Raw genomic sequence first — 23214 nt, forward strand, 5'->3', positions numbered from 1 at the left:
CAACAATGACAACCTTTCTTATTAGAGTAAACAGAACAAAAACAGGCTTTGGATTCAGGTAATTTATGTAAACCAAATAAGTACAAAAGTGACAAAGTAATCAAGACAGGAAAAAGAACACTCGTCATGCAACAAACAGCCACACCATTGAGTATGCATCAAAACAAGTTAACAATTCCTTGAGAAAATTTTAGAAAATCATTTTTCAGTATAACGTAATTCAAGATAACATCCTCTTGACAGGGAGCTTATTAGGTTGATTCAGCCTCAGGTGGGAACAACAATCCAAAAAATAGAGTACCCAAACCCTAGTAAACCCTAGTGGTGCCTTCTGCAACTCCAATTCTCCCCCTAGCTGCTCACCTGGTTCCACATGCCCTTCTATGGAGCCATCCCTGTCAATTCTTAACACAACTCTGCTTCAGTTTAAGATGCCTTTGGAAGCCCTATAAGACATGTCATTTTACTTTGTTCAGGGTTTTAATTTGCACGTTTTATGACCTTTGGCCTAGCCTAGTGGAGCTTCATGCATGTAACACAAAGTTTTGGCAGCCTTTGTTGTCAGACAATTTAGTTCTATATCCATATGCTAATATGGCAGTCCCATGTGACTGCATATCTAGGTTTGATGCTTAAATTTTAGCAACACAGATGATCCAATGTAAAATAAGCTGCGGAAAAATGGGGAAAGAGGGGATACAAAAATTATGCAGCCACTGCATAATGGAAAACATGTCATATGGCTGCACTCATCTCCTTCCCTCCTAATATTTTTCTCAAAATTTTACCTCCAAAACTTCTCTTATCAACACAAATATACTCCTATCATGTCATGTCCACAGTGTTAATGCATGATAGCCTCGGTAAGATAAATGATTGAATGAGAGATAAATGAAGTCTCTCATTCAAACATTTATTATCATGAGGGGGCACGATCAAGTGATGTCTTGATCGGCCATGTCCAAAGGACATGGCCGGTCAAGGCATCGCTTGACCGTACCCAGCCCACTACATATACCAAATGAAATGTGTGAGAATGGACATTTAAATAAAAATGCTCCTCCTCTCCTGCAACATAAAAGAAGACAATCAGATTTATACAACAATTCAGTGATAGATAATACATAGAACAAGATAAATTTTAATTCTGATCCACAAAATTTACATGGTATCAGAGCCAGGTTTCCTTCTATAAAGCCTAACCACCTGAAGGAAGATCCGATTAAGATCAGATTGATATCTCCTTGAAAGTCTCGAATATGGCCACATTGCAAGAACTTGTCCTCTCAAACTTAAACTATAAGCGTCCCTTGCTGAAGTCAGAAATTCAAACGTATGTTCAGAATTTTATGTTCTCTAGAAGAAACTCAAGATACCTTGTGATTGGGAGGGAGCTTACTAATCAAGATTGAGCACTTTTGAGGTAAAAATTGTAAATATTGATTATTATTATTAATACTAATAATTATTTTATGTGCCCTATGTAAATCATAAGGATGTGACGACTTCCAAATGATTTCCACTTGTATTTTTGAGGTTATTGGAAGGTGACGATCTTACAATAACTCAAGATTGTGGATAGAATCGCCGACTGAGGCAATCCACGTAAAAGCTTGTGGATAGAATCGCCGACAAAGGCAATCCACACGAGTTCATGGATAGAATCGCCGACTGAGGCAATCCACGTAAGAGCTTGTGGATAGAATCGCCGACTGAGGTAATCCACATAAGAGCTTGTGGATAGAATCGCCGACTGAGGCAATCCACGTAAGAGCTTGTGGATAGAATCGCCGACTGAGGCAATCCACACAAAAGCTCATGGATAGAATCGCCGACTGAGGCAATCCACTTAAGAGCTCATGGATATAATCGCCGACTGAGGCAATCCACACAAGAGCTTGTGGATAGAATCGCTGACTGAGGCAATCCACACAAGAGCTTATGGATAGAATCGCCAACAGAGGCAATCCACTCAAGAGTTTGTGAATAGAATCGCCGACAGAGGCAATACACATCTTGAAACTATGGTCCCAAGATAAGCATCATACGATTTATGAATATTGCTCCCAATACCTTTTACATTTATCTTACCTAGCTAAGAGGGAGTGTTAATGCATGATAGCCTCGCTAAGATAAATGAAGTCTCTCATTCAAACATTTATCATCGTGAGGGGGCACGATCAAGTGATGTCTTGATCGGCCATGTCCAAAAGACATGGCCGGTCAAGGCATCGCTTGACCGTACCCAGCCCACTACATATACCAAATGAAATGTGTGAGAATGGACATTGAAATAAAAAATGCTCCTCCTCTCCTGCAACATAAATGAAGACAATCAGATTTATACAACAATTCAGTGATAGATAATACATAGAACAAGATAAATTTTAATTCTGATCCACAAAATTAACACCCAGATCATTGAAGCCAACTTGCAAATATATGCTAAACAAAAGTGTTTTTGAACACTACCCATTAGCGGTAGCTATTTAATATAATTTTTAATTTTTGATAATTGTGTTTTTGGAGCCCAAGTTGTGCGTCAGCCCCATGTTGTTGCTTGCACACCATAGGAAGAAACGTTTATGTATACTCTTTGGCCAGTCACTGAAATGGATGTTGTTGGACTAACTTCTTGGTGCCATATCTGCAGGACGAAACCCCTGCTGAATGCACAAGGAGGTTAGGATGGAAACTCTAACCCTCCATAATTCTTCTGATTCTTTCAGATTTATCATTCTATTTTTAGTTGCAGGTTTTTCATGAGTAAAATTATCCCTATGCTGATGTCTCAAAAGGGGATGCATAAGGGAAAAAGCAAGGAATTTCAGGCTAATGTGAGGGACACCATGGTTGCAGCTCCTATGAGGGCTAAACCAGCAGCTGAGTGCTGGTAAGCTTGTACAAAATGGTATTAAATGGTATTGAATGGAGCAGCTCCAATGGTGATAGGGGCTCAGCTAACCTAAATCCAAGAACCTTTAGAGAAAATTTCTGGGAAAGGAGGGAGTAACACCCTTGGAGGAAGAGCAGCCTACTCAAGGAGATGAAATGACAAGACTTCATGATGAGTACAATGCCCTAAGCACTGCCATACAAAGAGACATGTCTTTTACAAAATACTATGAGATGAAAACAAGAAATGGGCATAGGATAAGGTATGATGAGCAGCCCCAAAAGAACATACAACACCACTTGGGAAAGATCACCACCCCAACTTTTGACATTTACTTCTTGAATCTGATGCTTGAAGAAAAGGCCATAAAATTTGCCACCTTGCATCTTGAAGGAGTGACGCACAAATGGTGGAATCATGGCACAATGACCAAAGGGCCCGATTCGATCACTACCTAAGAAGAATTCAGCTAGAGATTCACAGAAAGGTTTGATGGGAAGGATCCAAAGATTCATTTCATAGAACTAGCAAAGCTGAAGCAAAAAGGCACAATAGAACACTATGTAGCAGAATTTCAAAGGATTTTGGTGATGGTTCTAGATGTGATAGAACGGAGACTCATAGTCCTCTTTGCAGAGGGCCTATCTGAACCCCTCAAAGGGTTGGTAAGTGCCTTTGATCTGAATTCTTTGCAAGAATGTAATGTCCCCATTTTCTGGTTCTCTTGTAGTGCATCTAGTGTTGGCTTTCTGGGTTGGTGTCAGCAAGATCAGAAGGGTATTTTGATGTTGCAGTTTGTTCAGGCGGATTAATGGAGATGAACAACACTTTCTAGAATGATTTCAAACAACTTGTCCGAGACTTACTATTTAGTAAGTTACTATTTTTACCAAGGCCATTTTTAGCACTTACAATTTATCGCATGTTTCAATGTATCTCAGATTGGGCCAGTTTGGTGTTTGAACACACTATTTTTAGCAGTTGCTATTTTTGGTAAGTGTCTATTTTTAGCAATTGGGCCGGCTTCTATTTCGCCAATTGTGTAACATTTCATACTTGGATGTTGGGTGAAATTTAATTATGTTCAAAGAAATATATTTTGACTTTTGTCACATAGGTATTTAATATTGTTGCTTTCTGACTTAAGTGATTTGTACCCCTTGGCCTAGTTGCACAACTTGGTTTTTAAAAAAGGGGGCCTTTTATGTCTTAATGGGATGCCAAGGATTAAGAGATTTATCTTTTTATAATGCTATATTTTAGCCTCCAAAAGTTAACACCTAAGGAGGAGGAAATTAATATTTTAAAAAGGTTTATTATATGTTTCAAAAAGGGGGATGTCTAGGGGATATAAGGAGACAAAAGTAATTTAAAATGTTTTATTTGAAAACTCTTTAAAAACTGGAACTTTTCTGGGAATCTGAACTTTCGGTTTTGGAGGGAAAAGGGTTGGAACCAAAAAAGAGGCTTATTCATTCATGTTTGAGCTCTAATTTATGTATGTATATTTTGACAACATAACAGGATACTGCTGGATTGCTTCCAATGTTTATCTTCTGCTAGTTGAGGATGAAAACCCTCATCTTTGCTTGGTGGTTTCGGTGGTGAGAGATCCACCCTAGCCGGAAGGAGAGATTCTACTTCAGGGGTCACATTGGTATTCACAGAGTTCCTGATTTCTATCATTTTGGTAAAGTTAGAATGAAGATCTTCAAAGCTTTTTGAAGTGGGTTTGCAGATTTTGGTGTGTGGTGTGTCTTTTTGAAGTGCTGTTTGTGATTGGTAGAGTTTCTGTGATTTTCCTGAGTGCTGGTATGCTTTTTCAGAGATATTGCTCTTCATATTCCTTCTCATAACTCAGAGGAGTTGAAAGAAACCAATTTGGGTATTGATTCAATGCATTGCTTACAACAGGGCACTCCTCTATGATTACTCATATGTGATTTATGGAGGTCTGAATACTTTTTGTGGTGTCTAGTGTGGGTAAAGAGGTTACAAGAGTTTGAAGACATTTGCTGGTGATTAGAGAGAGTTTGGAGGTGTTATGAAGATATCCGTCCAAGGAAAAGTGCAGCGAACTGCTACAGCAGAGAATCTTGCAGGTTCTCTGAGTTGTTGACAATCATAACAGGAGTATTTCTTGCTGCTGTTCTTTTCTGGGTGGTTTTAGAGGGCCTGATTGCAAGTTTAGGGGGTGATATTGGCATCATAGGAACCACTTGGAACTATATTTCAGTCAGAATTTGCTTAGTCTTTGTTGGTAATTGTTCCATTTCTGCCTCTATATCAGACCTGAGATTGACAAATTTGACTTCCAATAAGAGGTATTTTAATGATATAATGTTCCATAGATGCTAAGTCACAAGGTTCGAATTCGAATTCGAATTCGACAGCCATGAAATTCGGATGAAATTCGACAAGGGAAAAATTCGAAAAAAAATTCGGATAAAATTTGCCTTCTATAATTTTGTTTATTTTTAAATATATGTATACTTCTAATAAATTATCAGAATAGCGACCCTTGTTGGAGAAAATCCGAGGGCGACCCAGCAGTTGCAGACACCCATGACCCAATAGATACAAAACATATACAAAGAATACCCATGATCAACTGAGTTGTGTTTAGAGGCGGATAGCAGTGCTTTATAGAGGAAATTCGATTAAATTCGATTTGTTTTAATAGAAGTTTGAAATTCGATTAAATTCGAACCTCATCCATGAAAATCGCCATATCCTGTGACTTAGCATAGATGTAATGCTTAATGTCAAGGAGTTTATTACTGCAAACTAAAGCAAATTCCAGAGAGTCCATTTTCAGGTCTGAACTTTATTTAATCTGATTTCAGTTTATTGAATGAGGTTGATAAAAAATGGTGAACTAGTTGACTAAATGCACTTGTTTCTACCTTATTTGCAACCATTATATTCTATGTATGTTCTTCATTGTGAATGAAGTCTGAAAGCAAACAATCAGCAAACCATTTCACATTGTTTACAAATTTGCAAACACCTATTTCAAAAAAAGAAATCAGGGGTGAACACTACAAAGAAGCTATCAAGAGAGCTCTAAACTTAGAGGATTCAGTGGCTAAGGACAGATTCTATGCCAAAAAGGCACCTCCTATTTTGCCAAAGAGGCCTCCTTAGAAGAGGACGTGTCCCCCCAAGGCATCAATCCCAAAGCCAAACCAAATTGAGGTATCCAAGAAAGAACTCGGAAGGAGAAGCTGTTTCACATGTGGAGAGCCATGGCAGCCAGACCACATGTGCTTGGGAAAGGGCCAAATACACCATATAGAGGTGGTCTCCAATGAAGATACAGAGGATGATGAACCTGACCCTAAGGTAGTTGTGGATGAGGTTGAGCATGAGGGCAAAGGAGGAGGGCATCCAGGAGGTACACTTGCAGCACTATCAAGGGCACCTAGATATCATGTCTTCCTTGTTAGAGGGTCTTGCAAGGACAAAGGGTGACAGTTCTAATTGATGGTGGAGCCAGCCCACCCACAATTTCCACAAAAGGGCAATCAAAAACTGCTACTCCATACCCAAGATCGATGAGTTGATTGATGGGCTTCAGGGTGCAGTGTACTTATTATGCATGAATCAAATATTCACTACAATTGAGGAAATTTCTATTGGTTTTCTTTGATGATATTTTGATTTACAGTAAGACATGGGAGAACCATCTGAAGCATATAGATGAGATGCTTGGCATACTTGAGAAACACAAGAACCATCCTGTTGACGTGTATTTTGTACACAATCATACACAGAATAAAATACCCAAGGGTACCTTATCCTCTCTTGAAAGAAGTCTCTGATTGCTGAAGATGTCGCAAAAAGGATCAATCAGGGTGACTCCAATGTTCTTTTATGTAGGGTCTCTACGTGTGGATAAGCACCAGTGGTCGTTGTGATTGCTGTTTCATCAAGGGGACTTACGTATCCGAATTGCAGGAACAAGATTTCCTAATACTAATGAATTCCAAAAAAGATCAAAAGGGTAAGGCTTGCAAGAGATAAACTCTAATCTAATCCTAAGAATGACTCAATGTAGGCTAGACTTGGCAAGATTCTACCAACTTCAGTATTGCCAAGGAATTACAACTTTACTGAAACTGATGCGATCTTCTAAGGTGAATAATGATTTTCAAATCATCAAGAATCATAGGCACTACCATGAAGGTACATATCAATGACTCAATAATGAATGAAGGTTTATGCAATCCAAATATTTCCAGTCGACCACACAAGGCGTCCTTACAATCAGTAAGAAGCTAGTGGTTTGGAATGTGAATCTCACCAAAGATCAAGCCCAACACTTAGTCCTTCAAACTTAAATACTACTTTGACTGAAAATGATTCAAGAGAATAAACAACCATGAAGATAACCACAAGAATTGCAATAAAACACCATAACTTCAATATTTTATTGATCTCAAAGCCATCATAAACAACAATTGTTTGAAATTCCTTCTTCAAAGCTCAATCTTGCTACAAAATAACTTGTTTCTCAAAAACTCTAACTATTTCCTATTTCTCTCTCTTAATTCTAATTTCTCCCATCTATCTATCTCAAAATGAAAATGAATGAGGGTATAAATAGCATCCTCAATTACAATGAACGGTCCAGATCAAAAGAAGATCAATGGCCAAGATTATGACACCTAAACCCTAATTACGGTTGTATTACAAAAGTTCCCTTTTTATTGCACAACATTAAATGCATAGCCAAATATTAAATTTGGCACAAAAATCTAGGAAACATAGACCAATGACAATTAAGGTGCCACATCATCTATAACAACCTTTCTTCTAGAATCTTATTCCCTTTCCAATGCTCCTTTTTAGCATATGCAATGAATCTAGACACGATTCCTTCGATCTCAGCAATTGGAATCTCGGGAAGATTCTTCATTCGTTCCTCCAAGTGTATGACCCGATTGAAAGCCTTGAGCAGAGCAGTGTCCCATCCAGGTTCAAGTTCTTTGATCTTCTCAATCAGGAGCATGGTGGCAAACATCCGATCCCGTTGCTCATCTGTAATAACATTCTCATCTTTGCAAAAGATGACCTTGACTCTTTCTTCTAATTCTTGCAAATCCACATCTGTCTCAACTGCAATCCTCCTGCCAAGAATAGTACATAATACTTCAAACACTTTGTCCTGGATCGGATGGATAATCTCTTCAACCTGATTGCATTTGTTACTGATATCCTCAAAAAGAACTTCCTTCATCTAGAGTAAAGTTGACCATTGGAGTAAACTATGAGGTCCTCCATCTATTATCTTTTCTTGTGCTAAGACCTTCCTTGATGTTTGTCTGATTACTTGCAGGACAGGAATGATAACATCCTTAGTATGAGCAAAAGCAGCTACAGTTATCATTAGGTTGTGGATGACCTCAAGAACCTGAATAGCTCGGTGAATGGTCTGCATCATCCTTGTTGCAAATTCAATAGCAACTGTATGGGATTTGTCAATCCAAGAGCTCATAAGTTGAACCAAACTCCTGACTCTCTCTGCCTCGCCAACTGATTCAAGGGGAAGTGCCTGTGCAGGAGATACTGCTGGATCCTGACGTCTCAAAGGCTGATTGAGATGACTAAAGTAGCCTCTCCAAGCACGGACCTCTCGCTCAAGCTTCCTATTCTTTTCCATTTCTTCTCTAAGCTTGTCCTTAAGTGCCTCAAATGAATCAGTGGCATCATCCAACGTCTGCTCGGCTGTGAGTGGACCAAGCTCAAATGTCTCTACATCATATTCCTCTGCGAGGATCTCACCTTCATACTTGTCCACTGCTGGTGTAGCTATCTGCAATTTCCTGGATCCTGTCTCATCTCTGATCACCTTGGACATCTTAGTAGACTTCCTCTTTTCTGTCACTTCCTCAAAATTTCCAACAAGGCTCTCTAAATCAATCACATTATCCTCGTCCTCGATCACAATCACTCTTGTTAGTCTCTCTTTTAACCAATCTGGAATGGCAGATCTTGTTTCTCTAACCTGTATCTCCTTAAGCAATGTTTCTCCTTCTCTGAGAGGAGATATCACTTCGTCATCGTTCTTGTCTTCATGTAACTCATTAACTCGGAGAGATTAGCTTGATGAACGTTGAGGTGCCCGTCCTTCTTCCTGTTTATTGTTCTGTACCATTGATTCCATAGATTCCTCCATTTCAAGTGTCCTCTTCTCTTGTTGAGAAGATGTGCCGAATGAACGATCTCTGTTGGCTTCTTGCTTCTTCTTGGAGGATTCTCTTTTCTCGGGTCTCTCTTTTCTCTTTTAGCCTCTAGGATGGGGGTTGCCTTCACTTACGCTTCGAAGGTTGCCTTCACTTGTGTTTCTAGGATTAGGATTACCTTCACTTACACTTGCTCCTCCTTCGGATGGCCTTTCCTCCAAAGTAAAAGTCATAGATATGCCTTGCTCTCTCAACTTTTGATGTTGCACATCAACCCATCTGCGAGTACAAGACAAAACTGGAGCCATCAAGGCATCTAGATCCAAAATTTCAGGTTCATTCCAATCTAGCTTCACTGCTTTGCTCTCTCGATCATAAGATGATTGGAGATGTCTGCCACTGTCCTGAGCTTGGTCGGCCACTCTGTAAATTTTGCATTTCCTGATAAAGTCTAAAGGCAATCTGGAATGCATCTTTCTTTTCACTTCAAGATCATCTGAGAGATTCATCACAAAGTCCTCTACCTGAGGTTCATGTCTGTATTTCCTTCCGACTGTCTCTTCTATATACCCATAAGGATCAAAATTCTCTCTCATGGCAAAGAATGAAAATGAATATAAAGCTAACTCCTTTTCTGCATCATCCATGGCTAGAGCATTAGGACATACCTCAACTGAATTTCCTAGTATGATAGGAACAGGAACTCCATTTCCATGCCTGTGTCTGAATGCCTTTGCATACGCTGCCAATTGTCTAGTTACCTCAAGTAACACTATTCTGTCTGTCGGATATCTCAGCAACATGTAGGGAGGTGAAGGACATCCATGAACTCTAATATATGTAAACTTCTGAAATTGGATGAACCAAGCACCGTACCTCTTTACAAGCTCTTGTGCATCTTGAGATAGCCGATTGTGAATCCCGCCTTGCAATGTCCTGGTGATGTTCATCGTGAAGGTATCATTGACTAACTTGTAGTCACTTCCTGGAGGATGATGCAAATGAACATAGGAATCACAAACTCTGACTTCCCTGGGCCCTCTCCCGATCACTCCTTTGTGAGGTAATCCTGCATATTCAAAACTCCTGATCAAGGCATATATGATGTATGAACTCATGTGGAAGGACTTGGTAGCCTTCAGTCTCCTTAACTGCACGTCCAAGCAATGGCTAATCATTCTAGCCCAATGAATTGTTCCTTTTCCTTGAACTATCACTTGGATGAAGTAGAACATCCACTTCTCAAAATAGAAGGCTTGAGGAGCCCCTGTAACTCGATTGAGTAATGTTATCAAATCTCTGTACTCCTCCTGGAAGTCGATCCTATGTGGTGTGTTCGGAATCTTGCTCAGGCGACGACGACTCTTGAGTAACCAATTCTTGTTGATGATGCTCAAGCAAGTGTCTGGATCATCTTCATACATGGACCTGGCTCCTTCTAAGCTTTTATAAATCATATCTTTATGTTCTGGCAGGTGAAGAGCTTCACTGATAGCCTCCTCTGAAAGATAAGCAAAAGTGTCTCCCTCCTTGGACACTATCGATCTGGACTGTGGATCATAATGGCGAGCACACTCGATCATCAACTCATGGCACTGGACTGCTGGAGGGAAGCCGGCCGCCTTGATAATGCCACTTTCAATTATTCTCCTTGCGACAGGTGATGGCTTGCCAATGTAAGGGACCTCTCGAAACTTCTTCACACTGAAGTTTCCCAAGTTAGTATCTCCAATGTTGCTCCACTTAGACACGATCTTGGTCTCCAATTCTTCATTCTTTTGATCTTCCTTCATGAGGGCTGGACGACTGGTAGATGCTCCTACCTTCAGGGTCGCCATCGTGACACCTACACAACATTTCATAATGAGTAACAGATTTTGCAATATAGAAATATAGATTAGATTAAAGATAGAATTTAGGAAACTTCATGATAAGTCTTTGAGTTATCATTTCCTAAATACGATTGAGCTACTGGAAATTCAAAATTTCAAAATTCAAAATTCGAGACTGAGACTAGGACGATTAAAATTCAAAATTTGAACAAGGGAATTTCGCCATACCTCACTTTGAGAGCTAACTCTAACAAAAGGATGCAAAATTAGGAAATTCGCCTAGGCAAAATGAAGATTGAAGTCTTCAACATGAGCTTCCTCTAGCAAATGCGTCTCCTTTATTAACTTCACCACCTTGAGGGCAAATTCGCTCCACCATAAACAAAGTTCGCACTCCTCTTGATGAGATCTCGCACTTCCTTATTCGCCTCTCCAAATCGCATATGAACAATGATTGAATGATGGTTAAAACATGCTCACATACCTTCATTATATAGGCGCTCACCTCTTTGCAATCCCTATCGGCCGACTTGGAAATAAGGCAAATAATAACAAAATTTAAATAAAAAGAGGAGGCCGACTTTTGTAAAAACATTAAAATAAAACCCAAGCGCCCTCTTTTTATTTAATTTAATAATTAATTAATTTTAATGCCTTTGTATTTAATAATTTCGATTTTTAAAAAGGCTAAATTAATCATTAAATGCCTCATGCGCTATTTTTAAATGCTAATTCAATTAAATATTTCAAGTTTTATCGATTTTTAGCATTTAATGCATTTCGAAAATATTGGCGCCTAATCATGGGAGGATTTTGGAATATTAACAATATCGCTCTGGTCCCTGGGAGAGGGACAGGAGCGAACTTTGTGTTTGAGCTCAAAATTGTTGACTTTCGACGTTAACCCCTTGTTCATCATCTTCCTAAAGACATTTTCGATCTTGCATGTCCTTGCCTTGACGTGGTCTAGGAAGGAAATGATTGTTTCAATGAATATCGCCCTGGTCCTCCAGTGAAGGACAGGAGCGAACTTTTGTTCCTTGTGCTAATCCTTGATCATATCAACTTTCAATTGCTTTCAAAATGTAAAATAGTGTCTCTTACTCCTTCTTGAACGTTTGAAACGGAAGTGACACCTCAAAATTGGACACACTTGCATATTTCGCTCTAGTCCCTTGGAGAGGGATAGGAGCGCCTTAGTCATTTCTCATCACTTTTCGTGGTCTCTGTAACCTTGCTTTCCTTCGAAGCACCTCCAACATCTTCACCACCTTGTGCCTTGGCTTGGATCCGACCAAACTTGGAAGGGACGACTTGATAATCTATATTTCGCCCTGGTCCCTGGCAGAGGGACAGGAGTGATTTTACCTCTATAGGCTAAGTCATTCATTGCCAACGTTTAAAACTATCTTCAATGGATTCATTATGCTCCCCTTCACTCGTCTCCAACATGAAACTTGTTCTAACTTTGTGGGAAATTTGCTTCATGAGGAAATCGTTTTGGTCCCTTGGAGAGGGACAGGAGCGCCTAGGACAAAATATGTTTCACTTTGCGTCTTGCAACCTTCAAAATTATCTTCAATGGAACGACTACGCCTTCTTTTATTTGCCTCAAACTTAAAACTTTCTTCCTCTTCGCCAAAAACTTGTCCTCTAAGAAAATCGCTCTGGTCCCTTAGAGAGGGACAGGAGCGCCTTGGGCAATTTCATCAAGTTCTCGAGTTATTTACAACTTCGTTCTTTTTTGAGGCATTCCAAACATCTTTACCATCCTGCCCTTTGGCCTGGACTTAACCAAATTCGGAAGGGAATGCTAGATAATGTATATTTCGCCCTGGTCCTTGACTAAAGGACAGGAGCGATTTTGTATTTATTAGCTCAATTGTGTTTCGCCAACTTTCAAAATTCATCTTTGACGGATTGGTTGGGTCGCCCTTCATTCATCTCTAGCTTGAAATTCGCTTTTCCTTGGTCCAAAACTTGTCCTTTGAGAAAATCGCTCTGGTCCCTTGGAGAGGGACAGGAGCTATCTTTAAAATTCGCCTTGGTCCCTGACAGAGGGACAGGAGCGAACTTGACTTTTTGGGTAAATTTTCTCCTTCGGGGTCCATTCAAGTTATATTCAATAGGCAAAACGTACCTTCCTTGATCTCTTCCAAATCGCGAAAATCATTTAATCCTGCAAAAATAAGGCAAACTTGGTGTTCAAGCTCCGGTCCTTCAGTGAGGGACAGGAGCGATTTTGTCATTTTAGCACATTTCCTTGTTTGCAAATTACTTCAAATTATCTTCAATGGATGAAACATGTCCTCCTTGATCTCCTCGAATCAAAAAATTGTCTTGGCCCTGCAAGGACAGTGCAACTTTGAGAAACAAGCTCCGGTCCTTCAGTGAGGGACAGGAGCGATTTGTGTCCTTAAGGTCAAATGTTCAACTTTTCATTGCAAACGACTAAGTCTAAATACTCCATCATGTTGATTTCACCCCTTATTGCGTCCTTGACACTTCAATTTGATCAAGTAAGGCCAAAAAGGCCCTAAGTAAGCTATTTCGCCCTGGTCCCTGGGAGAGGGACAGGAGCGATTTGGACTTAAACTTAAAAAAATTTGCCATTTTGAGTCTCAAAAAATCTTCAAAACCTTCAATTTATGCTCGATTGCATCTCCTGGCGACCCTGCACAAGACAAATGAAACAAGTCAATAACCAAGATGCATAAAATACCAATTTCGCCCTGGTCCTTGACTGAAGGACAGGAGCGATTTTGCCTCTATAGGCCAAAATATCAAGAATTTAGGCTTTCAGTCACTTCACAAGGCATAATTAAGTCATCTCCAAGGCCAGGGGTCACTTATCAAACTTTCCAAAATTTGGTCAAAAATTCACCCGGACAAGATTGCACAATTCCATCATTTAACACTTAGGTAAAACTTGAACTGGCTTTCAAAATTCCTACTGGACCTAGTCAGACACACCTGACACCCTGACAGACTCATCCTATTTCAAAATTGCAATTCACGCGAGGATGCTCAATAATCTTCAAAATTTGACTGGACTTCGGCTTGAAAATATCAACAGGAAACCCTAAGGCTTAGCCCTAGTCCAGACGACTCACTCACTTACTCAAAACCCTAAAAGCAGAGAGAAGAACAGGCAAAACCGAGCAAAATGAGGGGGTCCCCATTTCAATGGGGCGATGTGTGAAATGGTCACAACACATCCCAAAAACGAGAGGAGACAACTGGCCATCCTCACAACAGTCAGGGACGGCCAGGCATCCCCCACAGCTGAAAGACGTTTTGTCAATTAAAAAATTTTTAAAAAAAACATTTTTTAAAACTGATCGGGTTCTAAAGTGTCATGGGGGTCCACAATCAGGAATGGTCAAGCTAACATTGGATGATCCAATTCAAAGAGAGAGTGATAGTGATGCAAATGGTTCTGAATCTTTGGATATTGATAGCTCGAATGAGGCTTAGTCTCATAGATTGTTGTATTTTAATGTTTGGGACTTTGAGTTACTTTAACAATCAAACATCTTTTTTGCTTCATCTTTTCAATCAACGTTGGGCTACTTATCATTTCTGCCCCTCAAACCCATTAGGGTCTGCACTCTCAAACCCCCACTAATTGTTGGGATCTCTTGTCATATAAGAAATTTGATAACAATGAGAGGATTTGGGAGTGGAGACCAGAATTGAGAACTTAGACAACTAATTTTGTCACTGTCATAATATTATTGATCAATGATAAAGTATCATACTATCAATACCAAAGATTCAAATGCGATTATTACGACCTCTCCTCGGTTTCACTAGACCAGATACGAGTTAGATGTAAAATCAAAATGTTGTAATATGCATTAATTTATTATTTGGTATAACTCTACGGGATTTTTTTTTTTGGGGAGCCCCGAGACTGAGTCAAAATATGCTGAGTCTTATTTGTCAAACTTTGGTTAATACTACTGTCATGGATCTCATGATTATTTTGTTGTTTTTTTATAGTTTATACTGTTGTTATACTACTCTATTGAAGTTTATTATGCTGTTATACTACTGCTGTTGTGATTTATTAATATATTGATATTGCTGCTATCAGTTATTGTCATCTCTCTCTCTCTCTCTCTCTCTCTCTCTCTCTCTCTCTCTCTCTATATATATATATATATATATTGCCATCCCTGAAACACCGTGCAATGTAAGATTATTATTATTACTGGTTAGTTCCATGATGTGTAGTGCCTGAGCTTTCACTGTTTGATGGTTAAGTTTAAATTCAGTTTGCAATTCTATCACATTCAACCAATTTTTGGATTAAAAACAGAAAAAGGAAAATTAAGTAATTTGAATTTCAGATTTCATACTCTCTGTTTCTTTTCCTGTCTATATACTTTGCTCATATGTCACTCTATGTATTCTTAATCTTATGAGTTCATTTGGGTATGTATGTATGTCACTCTATGTATTCTTAATCTTATGAGTTCATTTGGGAAGTATGTAACTTAATCACAGAATATGCAGAGTTAAACAAAACTTGATTGGCATAAAAGAATTTTAAACAAATTTGAAGTTATAAACATGCTTTTCTAGATGAACAAATTTTATGTTAAAATTTATTTACATTGTGTCTTGACTATTAACCAACAAACTCTGAACTCCAGATTACACAACTCATTGCAGCCTAAACACGGCCTTACAGTGCTGCATGGGCACAACTATGTGCAGCAGAATTCAACTCACATAACCAAAGGTCCAAAACTTTAAGTCAGCCTTATATGATCACTTGGTTCTTTGGAATACATGGAGAATAGATTGCTTATAGTGTCAGTAGTTTTGGATTGATCAGTGTTATGCATTACTAGTTTTGAGTTCGATCCACTAAACTTTTTATAATTGAAAATATAAATTAATCACAGCACGTTTTTGTTTTTGTAAATATGTTATGACTGAAACAAGAGTGAAAACTATTCAGGAAGCTCCTAAATTGTCTACATGTTTTAATGTTCTTTGTTTCAAATATGAATAAAGAGTCAAAGTAATTTTAGAATGCCTACCAGTGTTCTTTCATGATAAAAATGACATGTCTTTTGATTCTTTTGGGGAGTTGATTGCAAGAAAAGGACTAAAACTTCACAACCTTTTCCATGAATCTTCCATACCTAAACAAGGTAAAGGCACAAAATCAATTTAATCTCTTGTACCTTATTTGTTGCTGGATATGACCAAATCAGGCCAGCTTGTGATCAACCTACTTATATATATTACCAAATACACGTTTGTTTCACACCTTTCGGATGACTGTTGGCACACAACCAGATGACAGAAGAGCACCTGCATTTTATGTAGTCGAGCTTAGTGAATATTGATGCCCACTTATGTGTCTAGGGTTTTACAGTTTTACTTGATATTTTGATGAAAATGTGAATAAATAAGCCACATTCTAACAAATCTTAACTAGGATTTTTTCTATCCCACTGTTTTTGCTTTGATTGCTATCTGAAAGTGCCAGCCAGTTATCAGGTCGGGGATATCACTGATCCTGGTGGAATTAGTACATATTTAAGTTTGTTTTAATATTCAAGTGATCATAGTTTAATAGTCACTGGGAACACAATGTTCAAGGTCTTTCTAGAATATTAGCAGCATTTTTATGAGCAGTAGACATTACTTCAATCTTTCATGAGCAGTCTTGAAAGGGATTTAATAACAAAATTTATTTGCTTTGCTGTACATGCATTTGTAACAGAATATATTTCCTTTGCTGTAATTGATCAAGAAAAACAGGGAGAATTTTGTTAATTGCTTCTGTGTTTGCAACCTACAGCATTGATTTGATGCAGTATTCAAATATGTTAAATATGCAGCTGATAAAAGAGGCATGATTATTGGTTACTCCAACACCAAAAAACTTGAAGCTGCAGAGAAAACTAAAAAGAAAAATCTCTGTATGACAACATGAAAATGGAGAGCTGTTGCTTAGTCAAGCAGATGAATGGTGAATGGCTTATAAATAATTTGTTTTTTTCTTTAATTTATATGGTAAAAAACTTGTAATTTAAAACAAATGATGAGATAAGCAAAAAAATACAAACGTCATGGAACAACTAGCTCCACAAAAGGCTCCTAGAAAATTTGAGCAGTGTCTGCCAAACAAAATAAGCTATGCAAAAACATGGGACCTTGCTCTAAGCTTTAGTTTGTTCCAGTGTATGATTAAGAGGACCCTGATTTTGTGGCTCTTTGTTAAGCCATGGTTCCCTGATTTTTCCCCTAGCTTGCTTCATTTGCCCTTCCTCCTGTTTGGGTGTGTATGCCTAGTCTCTCACTTCACTTTTAGATTCTTAATAGTATTCTTATGGTTGGAAATGCCCTGGGTATGCTCATTTATTGGTAGCAATGAATTGGTCAAACTGTCTCCTATGGGAGGTTATGCTCCAAGTAGAAGATAGATTCTAAGAGCATCCTCTGGACTGTGAAAAGATGGCTTTTCATTGTCAATCTTGCTTCAACTATGGGCATTTGACTAAAGATTGTCTGAGTGTGAGGGCAATGAGGGGCTCTTCCTTTAATTGGTGGAATGGAGATTCCAGATACCAACTGGTTGAAGTTACTGTTAATGGTGATTCTTCAAATAAGGTTTTGGTTGCTCTTCCAGATACCAACTGGTTGAAGTTACTGTTAACGGTGATTCTTCAAATATGGTTTTGGTTGCTCCAATTCAAACTTCTCCAGGGAAGTCTCCGACTACTTCTCCTCCAAGTTCTCCTTCAGAGAGCCTTCCTTTAAAGGCACCCTTCATCCACTTCTGTGCAGGTTCCTCCAGCATGATCCCTGCCTCTTTTCTCCAAAGTGGTATGATTGACCCCAACTTCTAGAGCAAGACTTGTTTCGTCTAGTTTGGCTTCTTTTCCCGTGGAAGCTATAGCTTATGAGATCCAGATTACATGACCTTCAATCCAACTTTGTTGATACAGTGCATCAACAATTCTATGAGATTCAGAATGTGGTTTACTCTCCTCAAAAATCTCCATTATCTTAGGATTATTTGTCAGGTTTTGTTGAGGATAAAACCTTTGTTGATTAGACTCCTATTTTGGGAAAGAAAGCTTCTCAAAAAAGCTCAAGAAAGCATATGGTTCTTATAGATCTCATAAGAAAAAATGATTGTATTGTTTCTTTCGTTTGGAGTCTTTTATTTTGAGGATAAATTTTATAGGTTTCTCCTTGTTCTTTGCTGAAAGAATACTATTCCTCGGGGTTTTTACTGTGCTTTTGTTGCTCTGTGTTTTTACCTACCTTGTGAGGAATTACTCCTATGAATAAATATGAGTACACTAACTTCTAATGTATTATGAATAAATATGTAATTAAGTATGACTGTCATACGTATTGCAGTCTATATTAATATTACTACTAAATTCTGCATAAGAACATTATCAGGCTTCATATATTAAGCATACATATTAAGCACATCCCCATGCATACCAACCAATAACAAGGATGTTACTGCCTGTAACTTGATAACAGTTCTGATCTGATCTGATCAATGGTGATGTCGCTGGATGCTTTTGATTCCTTTCCTTTGTATCTCTCAATGTGAGGGAGAGGTCACACCTCTTTATCATGTATGCCCTTTGGCAAGAGACACCCTTACACCATTAGCACCTTTTGAAAGAGTGCAACTCTTCACTATTTCTGCCCTTTGAAAGGGGCACAACCTTTCACAATCAGATCTGCACTTAGTATTTAAATCAGATCTACACTTCTGATTCCCAAATTATCCCCCCTTCAAATGAGTTCTCTTCTCCCTTTTATACCTCATATTTGGGGGACTATCAACTTATCATTTAATGCATTTTGACCATTCAAAAACTTTAATCAAATTTTAATTATATTATTTTATATTTTTATTTTTATTCTTTTGTATTTTAATTTTTTTATTATTATTTATTATTAAAATATATTTCCAAATGGGCACATTACAATGTACAATACTCTACACACAATAATTACTAGAATATACATAACATATATTAATATAGCACAAACGCCCGCATGCACACACACACACACACACACACCTGTTAATACTGTTATCCCATGTTGAAGGATTAGGAGGTTTCATTAAGAAAGAAACAAGAATTCTACATTCTTTTCTGAGTACATGCAGCCCTCTTCCCAAAAACCAGCATGCAGACTATTCAATGGTCATTATTCTCTAAGGTAGCAAAACATGGGTTTTAATTTCCCTTTGTGCAAATCATGTCAAGCACCTCCATCATGTTAGATGATACGTAGGGGAAGCAGATCTTAGAATTGCTTGAGTGGAATACTTTTTGTGTTATGTTGGATCAGTAAATCCCTGTTGTTTGGCTCTAGGTTACTAGGTGTGTGTTTTGGGTGCTGGTTGGGTGCTTGTTTAATTTCAGAATGACATTTTGTAGGCGATCTCATAAGGTTCACAACCCTTACATGCATGGCAATGTACCTCAAAACTGTCTTGAGTGCAATTTTTAACTGTCAAGTCCACTTTAAAATTCGTTAAAGCATTACATGGTGAAAATGGTCTATGAGTTGCAGGTTCCTCCCTACCCCCTTCACTCCCTCAAAAGCTAAAATTCACAAGTACTTTATTGCTAATTTGGCAAATGTAATGCCAAATGTTGTGCAGACTAGCTTGTATGCCTCCTACCGTCAAGGCAGTTTGAGGATATGGTTGTGCTCAGTGTTGCACCAGAAATGCCTTTAAAAGAGGAAAATTTTGGTTCCCCTATAGGAGAGCGAAGGATGAACCAATACTTCCCCTATAGGTTGCATAGGCGTAAATGGCAATCCAATGATGATCCAACGATTCAGCACACAACACTTGACATGAGTAACCTTCCTTCAGCTAGCCATTTACCATGCTTGTGTGCATTATCACCTTATGAAAGCTGGTGGTTTGTGAAAAATAATTGAATGATCTTGAATAATCGGATAAATAATTATGAATATACAACCATATATAAAGGAATTACAAAGCGGTGTTCTAAAAAGACGAACCGTTAATCTAAAGCCTCAACATGAAGCTAAAACGCTAACTAAAAGCCTAAACACTAAAAAGCAAACTATGCGTTCTTATAAAAGAAGCAATAGTTGCACTTAAAAGACTAAACAAAAGTTAAATAAGTCAACAACTAAGATAACGAACTAAAAAGCTAAATGACTAACTAAATGACCATTAATAGAACAAAAAGGTAACTGACTAAAAGAATTAATTATTCTAATAGTTTGCATTTTAAGTTACAAAACCGCCCCCTTTCCTAAGTTGAACTACCCCATTCATGAAATTAAACAAATTAAAATTTAAAACTAACTTTTAAAAACACAAAAATGAATCTTATTAACAATTGATACCTAGCTACCCTATTCATTGGGTTTCCAGAGTTAATTCTAAACCGAATTTACAAGAAGGAATTAGTTGGTCCCCACCTCCTTCAAGATGGATGAAGACAAATTTTGACAGGCCAGCTGGAAGTAACCCTGGCAAACCAGGTGCTGGTTATTTAGTTTGAGATGCCTTAGGAAGCTTATCAAAGTCATGCCAAAGAAACTAAATGTCAGCTCTAATAAACTCTAAACCAAATTTCCAAGAAGGAATTAATTGATCTCCAAATTTATCAGTAACCTTGGCAAGTCAGGTGCTGGTTATTTAGTTCATATTCTCTTAGAAAAGCTTATCAGAGCAATGCCAAGGAAATTAAATGTCAGCTCTAATAATGAAGCAAAGCACAGGCACGAACACGCTTTCCTTCTCGACCTTCAAGTATGTAAATTTTATGGGGCTTGTAATGTGAAAATAGGAGATTCTACAGTCATTATTAATGCCATCCACAAACAAAATTCACCAAATTGGAAAATAGACAATATACAGTAAAAAGCATAGCCAATGTTGGATTCATTAGTAGCATTAACTATGCAGCACATCTTCAAGGAAATTAAAAGAGAGGTCAATTTCGTAGCAAACTATGGCATTGACCAGAAAGAAAACCATTTAATTCATAACATGGTTGAGGCATGAGAGTAATTTGACTCCATGTTTGACTTATATAACTGACCAATTTGTTGGGGTGTATAAAAGATTGCAAATTGATGGATGGGCACCTCCCATTTATGATTACAGCCGCTTTAGGCATGCAAGCATGACTACAATTAGGGCTTTGAAAGTACCACACACAATCAGTGACTATATTCAAGAACGAGGTGAGAATATTACAACCTCCCACCCTCTTAGTTTCTTATTTTAATCCCTGAAACTTTGAATATTTTTACAGTTCATATGAAGCGAATACCTCTATGTGAAATATTCTTTGCCAATCATAAACAATCAAGATCCTACTCTAAAACATGCAACAATATTTTTTAGTTTATTTGCAAACCTTCAAATTGAATCGAACAAGAATAAACAGAGCCATTAAAGAACTTATTGTTTGAAAAGGCTATTTCCCTTATTTCATACATCAAGGGTTTCCAAACACTAGTTGCGTAAAGTAGAATACCCGTGATAGGCTAACTGAAATTAAAGTGCTTTCTTGAAATAATAGAACCTGACGGCTTCTCATATATCACAGACTGAGCCACAATCCATGCAGTTCTGAGTATAAATCTGGAATACCGTGAGAAATGATGCTGTCTGGTTCACTTGTCTGAGACTCCGTGCTGTTACTGTGCAGATCCGTTTGACAATCAGACCTTGGATGGCCGTCCAAGCTGGTTATCATGGGGTTTTCGTCCCAGGGCAGGCAGAGAGAAATGATAAAAATCAGAATCATAAAACATAATGCACCTTAACTCTTTCTCCAACCTTAAGAAGGCAACCAAACCTAAAATCCACGCCACCCTAATTCCTATAAATCAGGCAACTCTCTGAATTAATTCCAGCGATTATACTTTTCCTTAAAAGTATTCATCAATTATGTATTTAGCGCCCCTTCCATAAAGCATAAGGAATTTAAAGAAAATGGTTGGATATCGAATTGCAATGGCCCCATCCTCATGACTGAAAATCAGGAGTCACTTAAGTGAACATGGACCCCACCACCTTATTGAACACAACCTCCTCTTTATTCACTAAAATCGACTAAGTGTTGGAGGAAAACTTATACTTAGTGAGTTGTTTACTGAGCTACAGCAACGCTAGAGAGGAGACATGACAGTCCTCCCTTCCCAAGATTGCTGGTCCACAAGCAATCGTAAGTTTGGATGTTGTAGTATCTCCTCACCTTCCCAAGAAGCATCATCCAATGGTAACCCTTTCCACTTAATTAGATATTCACGTACAGTCTTATTCCTTAACTTCTTTTCCCTCCAATCTGCAACACCTTCAGGTTCCAAAACCAATTTCACCTCTTCGTCCAATGGTGGCAATTCAAGAGAGACAACCGTCTGTTGTCCTAATGCTTTCTTTAGGCAAGCAAGATACATGAAAAATATTATGGATCCTACTACCTCTCGGTAGTTCAATTTCATATGCAACTTCTCCAATTTTCCTGAGTACCTTTTAAGGCCCATAAACCTTGGTTTCAACTTCTCCGCTCCGTTGCTTTTTAATGATGATTGCCTGTAAGGTTGTAAACGTAGGAAGACCAAGTCCCCTACTTGAAACGTTCTCTCAACTCTATGTCTGTCTACATACATTTTTTGTTGGTTTTGTGCTCGTGAAATATTGTCTTTCAAAGCTTTAAGAATGTCTTGGTAACTCTATATGGTTTCTTTTGCTCGCGGCACTTTGCTGTCATCAAAAGCTAAATCTATAAATGACAAAGCTTCATATCCATACAATGCCTTAAACAGAGACATCCCAATAGATGTGATAGGTAGTATTGTAACAACACTCACCTAAATGCAACCATTTGACCCAGACACGCTGCTGTCTTGAAACATAGTTTCTGAGATAACCCTCAACCCACTTGTTCACAATTTCGGTCTGCCTATCCGTCTGAGGATGATAACTGGTACTGGGTGTCAGTTATGTCCCTGCCAAATGGAATAATTCCTGCCAAAATATACTGATAGACCTACTGTCCCTATCACTGACAATGGTCTTAGGGAGACCATGCAACTTGAACACTTCTCGGAAAAACAAATCAGCGACCTGTGAAGCCAAGTAATCTGTAGCAATGGCAAAGAAATGAGAGTATTTAGTCAGCCTATCCACCACTACAAATATGCAATCCTTTCCTTGTACTCGTGGAAGTCCTGTGATGAAATCCATAGATATACCTTCCCACTTCTATTCAGGAATGGGTAATGGTTGTAA

At 38.3% G+C, this 23214-nt stretch overlaps 1 protein-coding gene across 5 annotated transcripts in view; it reads right to left on the bottom strand.

Annotated features, from left to right (window-relative positions):
- Positions 1-23214, bottom strand: part of LOC131049801 (uncharacterized) — a 58773-nt gene that overhangs the window by 22049 nt on the left and 13510 nt on the right. The gene's annotated exons all lie outside the window — the stretch shown is intronic.

Source organism: Cryptomeria japonica, chromosome 5 (assembly GCF_030272615.1).
Source record: "Cryptomeria japonica chromosome 5, Sugi_1.0, whole genome shotgun sequence".
Lineage (NCBI taxonomy): Eukaryota > Viridiplantae > Streptophyta > Pinopsida > Cupressales > Cupressaceae > Cryptomeria > Cryptomeria japonica.